Source organism: Notothenia coriiceps, unplaced genomic scaffold (assembly GCF_000735185.1).
Source record: "Notothenia coriiceps isolate Sejong01 unplaced genomic scaffold, NC01 NC01_scaffold00000339, whole genome shotgun sequence".
NCBI lineage: Eukaryota > Metazoa > Chordata > Actinopteri > Perciformes > Nototheniidae > Notothenia > Notothenia coriiceps.
The window spans coordinates 1,132,117-1,138,942 of record NW_011333040.1 but is presented as its reverse complement, the minus strand read 5'-3'; positions in this window follow the sequence as shown (position 1 = coordinate 1,138,942).

Below are 6,826 nucleotides of genomic sequence, written 5' to 3'. Positions count from 1 at the left end.
TCGAGAAACTAACCGACAGTATACAGTATGTATTTTGAGAGTGACATTAACGCCCCTTCATGTGTCGACTGTGCCACAGATCAATTGAAAGATTTGAGATCAAGTATTAATTAAATTTAGGTCGGAATGAGTCAAGTGCCTTTTTATTTCCGGGTAATACGATTTTATTTTTAGTGAATTTTGGCCAAATTATATGGGTCTCTCCATTTTATCCCTTCGTTTCTATATAGTAAACCTCTGGATGTATTTATATATAAAGAGTATGTAGAATAAATTAATATGACATTACTCTCACTATAAGTTATACTCCTCCTCCTTCCCAGCTGGTGCTAATCAAGCCGAAAGAACTTAGGTTTACGAATGTTTCATACTCAACAAGGAATGATTCTGTAGGGTAAAAGATATAAGGAGAGTAGGGTCACCTCACCGTCCATGTATTAAGTGTAATTTAGCGTCACTCCAGGCGTTCAGTCTCGACTGAGATTCTAGGAGAGTAATCAGACTATCGGCCGCCATCTCGTCTCTAGACTTCTATGGACGACAATTCGAGTCTGAGACGACCTTCTGACCGTAGCTGTTTGTGTGTGTCCCTTGGCCATGACGGTCCTCTTCAATCACGCACCTACAGTTCTTGAGTACAGTATTTGTTCGTTCTTGTGTGTTGTGGGTGTTTATCGTCTTTACCTTCTTAGCTCGGTACCTGTCGACCAGTGTAGAGGAATAACCAAGGTGTCACTCCACCCGTTTTGACGTACGACGACACGGCTGTAGGACTCCACACCACACCCACACACACACACACACACACACACACACACAACACCACACCACACCACACCACACCCACACACACACTACACACACACCACACACACCACACACAACACAAGAGCGTAGGGCTTCAAACACAAATATGGTCGCACGAGAAGTCGGTTAGGTTTCTTTCGGGCTATGCTCAGGTGAGGTTTGAAAGGACGGACGACACAAGGACCTAATCGTTCACAACAGGTCGTTCCTGAAGCTGTTAGGTATGCAACCTACTGTCTGATGTTGTTGTGTGTGTGTGTTGAGTGTGTCTGTGGTCCCCACGAAATCTTTACACACGACTCGGGACAAAGCGGGGCCTGCAGTCTGTAGGACGACCGTTGTGACTCAGCTATTTGCCACGTGACATTTACAATTGCTGAGGACCACACTATAAGCTGTTTGGTCTCCAATCTGTGCAGAGAGACGTTATTACAACACCTAGTCACTCTCTCTAAAGGGAGCGGTTTTGAAGTCTTACCATTCGGCATCCTCCTTCCGCATAAATTTTTTTTCAGGGACATTGGCCATCTTCCTTATTCGACGTTTACGGAGCATGAACAGGAATAGTGAACAAAGAGGACCAAACTGATAAATATTTTATGTATATTAGTTGGTTGACACGAATGTCGAAAATTCCGTTACAAATATGAGTGGTGGATGAATTAATGGTGTTCAATTGAAGAAAACGTTTACAACCAGTTTATTTTTGATTAAAGACTTAATATTTCCTTTGTAAAACTTACTAAATGGTTTACTGGGGTCTTCTGGTGTCTAGCGAACAACTAAATATTTTGAGGTTTGAATTATTTCACTTAATTATAATAAAAGAACACCTTTTTGCTTCATACTGCTTAGTTTGTACAATAAGATGTCAGTGATTGTAGTTTTACTTGGAAATCATATTGTATTTGTAAACCTTGGATTGGTTTAAACTCCGGTTCCCGACGCAGAGTGAAGCCAATAAACAAATAAAGGAGGGCGTAGGCCGAGCCATAGGTGCCTTTCAACTATCAGCGCGGTAGGAGGCCTCATGGCAGCGGTCACGGAATAACAAAGCGGGCCTCCTGACTCCTAGCTGATTGCTCTTATGGTCTGGTAGAGGCACTTTACGAGCTGTGAGCGCGGCGGGGAATGACAGCATAAAGCCCGAGTGGACTACCTGCTACATTTTTTTTTATTTTATTTTAGTCAAACGAAGCAAAGAAGGGAGAAGAGGCACCAAGCGAACGAGAGAAGGTACGAAGGGACCACCGTCCTGATAGCCCGTCCCGCTTTGCTGTGTTCACTCTCCTGCATTCCTTAGGTAGAATTGCGCTATCACTCTACGGTGTCGACGTTACCAGTCGTGTTCTTCCAATATTCATACAAGTTTCTGTCTCCACCGAGGATGCTCCGAAGTTCTTTCCCATAAGATTGGGAGACACTCAAATAGATGATTGTGACTTTGAAGAGGTGTAGTCCATATCCTCTTCCCGTCCGTAGAATTACGGTGTAAAAAGAAACAATCACCCGTCGAAGATTATTCGAATAAGTAATTAAGACTGAAGTAACGCCGAAATACTTCATGAAGAAAAGTTTAGAAGAGGTCGAATTTCAGGTCACTTATCACAAAAGAACACTCACGATGTCGTGTAGTCGGGTGTATCCCGCGTCACTCGAGTAACACTAACACTCAGTTTTTACAGTTGAACAAGCGCGTACCTTGTGGTTAGTTAGGGAATTAAGTCACCTTACGCTGTATTCCTTGCGGTAAAATAAGGTATCCGTCTGTCGTCTGGCGATGTCGTGCTGTTCTCTGTGTAAAGTTTATTGTTTAGTGTAATCTGTAACAGGACGAGTTTACAGCGAAAGAATACGCATGATGGTTTGTACTTGTGTGACAAAACAGGAGGGGAATGATTCTGCTTCGTTTAGTTTTCTTGCAAATGCCCGTTCCGTTACGGGCCCGATTGCAGTAACTACCGATTAACCGACGATCGACGTTTGTCGTATGTCGTATTAGACTTACAATTGGCCGCAGGTAAATCGGGTCCCCTACAGTTTTGGTTAAAGTAGCACCGGTGTAATCGTAAACAAGCGTGAGTTCCCGGCCAACATTGATATATTTGATTATGGTACAATTATATATATTTTTATTACATCGTAATAACGGAGACTAAACCTAATATACCCTATCCTACTCTATTGAAGTATTGATTTTTTTTTTTCTTTTTCTGATGCACTTTCCGTCTAGGATCCCCGCGTTTATTCACGTTTCAGACGAAGTCATGCGTACTCGCTTGCTCTACCGTAACTACCCTTTGGAGAAGACATTGGCATATTTATTTGCATAATATAAGAACACCCGTTCGAGAACCGCCCCCGGTGTATTTTACTCAGCACCCCGGCCTAAACCGCGCGCCCCGGAACTCAAACTGTTGGGCTAATGTCGGAGACCGTTGCCAGAGATTATTCTATGGTCTCTCCGTTGGTTGGCGAGACTGAAGTACTATACATGGCTATATTTTTATATTTCTATTGGGTTTGTGACTGTGAGGATGCGACCGACCACTCGTTTTCTCGTAAAAAACTATAAAAACTATAAAGGGACTCCTGTACAACAGAAGATTAAACGAAATATGTCTATAATAAGGAGAGGTTCATTTTGAATAAGAGTCAGTTACATCAATCGATTATTTTATGTTATGTTCGAATACACATCACAAAATTTTGTTTCTTATGGACAGGGTGGGTGTAGTGAGTTTGATTTTTTTGTTACCATAGAATAAAATCTCTTCAACACTCTAATAACTTATAAACGACTTATACGTTTATATGGACGAAAAGTTTCAATCTACATGTACATTCGAAGTCCTTTTACACAAATTTTTGATCTTATTAGAAGGAGACTGTACGATAACTTCACTGACAGACCCTTTAGTTTTCATCTCCGTGATGGCATATTTGACATTACTTCATCGTTATTAGGTACTAAATTAGGCGAGAAGTTGATAAGTGGTCTTTTGCGTTAAAGCTGGAGTACAAAGCGTTTCCGCCTCGTCACACAAAGACAATTCCAGGCGTTACGAGTACGAAAAGACAAGAATCGGGCAGGAACACACAATACATTGCGAAACAGCGCGTACATTTCGCCATGACGTCTCGGTGTCGAGTTCATGTGGGACATCCGGCTCATTTTGAGATTGTCGCTCTTCTGATTCGAGTACGCGCGGGAGGTCTGCCGGGAGCAACCTCTAAAAAAAATTCGTAACCAAAGAGGACCATGTCACTGCACGGGTATGGTTTACCTGCGGTTAGCCCCTGGAAGAGTGTGTGGTGTGTGAGAAAAGAGTCGACGTTGCGAGGCGGGCTAAAGAGTAGGCGACTCTACGCCCCTGAACGCCGACGCCCACACTACCTCGCGCTCGAGGTTGTTCGCACATCCTATGTCTCACTTATGTGTCTGAGTGAGTGTCTGCTACGAGCTACTCCTTTCGCGTTACACTCGAAACCTTGTAACCGTGTTACATATCGGTAGATAAGATGCAGTCTCGCGAGTTGTTACCTTAATGTATAGTCATCTTTACGGTACTTACGTCCTGGAAATTCATTTGGGTGTGTTAGCAGGTACGAATTACGCTCCAAAATCTTAGGTTTATTATGACAGAAGTAATTAAAGATATTTAAGGGATCTGATATGCTCGAATTTACTATAAAAGCGAATAATTTTAATCTTACGTTAGAGTTAGACGTTACATTCGACAGTCTTTTTCAAACAAAGGTTTTTGATGTCCTGATTGTAGAAGGAGACTGTGTAGACCGATACTTCACTGACAGATCATGTTTGAATTTATTTCACTCGTATGGCATTTGACATTACTTCATGTAAACTAAATTTAGTTCGAGAAGTCGATAAGTCGTCCTCTGTTGCGTTAAACTGGAGTTTTACAAGCTTAGACCCGTTCGTCCACACAAACGGAAATTCCACTTGGCGTAATTATCGACACTACGAAGGTCGACAACATTTCGTTGCGAAGTGTCGTCACGTGGTGGAGAGAGGGATCCCTGAATCGTAGCGTTTGACTGATGCCACAGGAACACGATTTTATTAAGCCCTTGCGACTATGTTATTTATCCAAAACTCTTATTTATTAGAGCGATACAACAAGTGTATTTCATATGTCTTAAAGGGGACCTATCATGCAAAATGCACTTTCTGATGTCTTTTAAACATAAACATGTGTCCCCGGTGTGTCGGGGAACTCACGCAGCGTCAGAAAATAAAACCCTCTCTCTTTTTCTCCGTAACCAAATCTCTAAAAACGGGGAACAACGGAGCTGATCCAGATTTGCGTCAGATATGACGTAATATCTGAAATGTGGACCCACGGCCCTGTCAGAAAAGTTGCTATCAGAAACAACGCCCGACTGTTTTGGACGTAATATGGTCGGTGTTTACATTAGCATCGCTAACACTCAGAGCTAACCTGTACTGGAGAGCATGTGTGTGAAGAAGCAGGAAATAAAAAGGAACTCACCTTGTGGTATAACCGGCAAGAGAGAAAGCCTTTGAGCTCCATACTGTTTCAGAGATAATCCTTGATCTAATACGTAATCCTTGTTTTCATCACCGCAGCCTTTTAGACAGTATCTGCCAGGTCCCGCATGAGCCGGCATAAGCTCCGCCCCCTCTTATTTTATTTATTTTTCAGTTTTAAAATGGGTGATCTGTTTGGTTTTTTCAGCAAAACACTTAATAGACATGTTTTTAATATATTTGTATAGATCTGAGACCTATGCTATTGCCTAAAAATAGGATGATAGGTGGACCTATGGATGACATTATGGAAAATGAGCTTTCTATATATGTATTTAATTCCTATTCTGTATAGTTTTGAGGCAGTGGGGGTCAAAGAAGTACAGAGAGTGTACTTCCAATATATCAACCAATTCTCTCTCAACGTAGACTCTGCCTGTGGGTCTAGCCTTTTCACGGCACAGAAAATGTGAAGCTGAGGTGTTAATTTGCAGTGAGGGGGCTCGGGGATCAGGGGTCATCTTTAAAGAATTTACCAAAGCCTTGTTTGTTAGCCGCTGGACCACAGACAGTAAGCTCTGGACACACTAGTATAGAGAGAAGTCAGCGGCACATATCTGAAGCCATAAATAACAGATTAACATTTAAACTGCCTTTAGTTCACAGGCTGTGACAGGAGGACGTTCTGCTTGAAGGTAAAACTGATTTTTCTTATTCGTTATTTGTTTTTGAGGTTAAAGTTTGGATTTACTTGGAATTATTCTTCACTTGAGCTGATTGTAGTTAAAATGTCAGATCTCGACAAGTATAAACAGCATTTCACAACCAACAATTGTGTTTTATTTATTTGCCTTGAGTATTTAAGACGGTTCAAATATAATCAATGTTATGCATTTGAAAAATTATTCAAATAAGTAGTAACTCATCACAAGTAGTGGAGTGATATTCATTACTTTGTTAAGGGATACTGTGGGTGAATGTGGATGTGTTCCTTTGATTTTAAAATACCAGTGTGTGTGAGGACTATGCAGAGGGAATTTTGAGACTTAAGCTTTTGCAGTCCATTTACATGCACAAAAACGTATATAAGCTACTGACCCTTACACTAAAAAGTGAATTGTTTTGACAGCAGCTTTGATTTTGTATTCATAATTCTAACATGTGTTTTCCCGGCACAGATGCTTCTCTTCTCTGCTGCTTCCGTCCTGCTGGTTTTGGCAATGAGTTCAATCGTTGAAGCAAATAAATGTCCGAAAGAGTGCAGCTGTGACGGCAGAAAACTCACGGTCACCTGCGTCGGCAAGAACCTGACGGAGATTCCGCAGACTATAGATGAGGTAAGGGATTCAAAACTAGTGTAGGGCCTTCCTTTCATCTCCAAAAAAGTGTTTGAGGAACGAACAATGAGTGGCAGCTGTGGACTGTTTCAGGATTTGTCTTTAATTTATATTTATGCATCCAAAATGAATTGGGTTGATGTACTCTTGTTTTTTCAAGACCTCT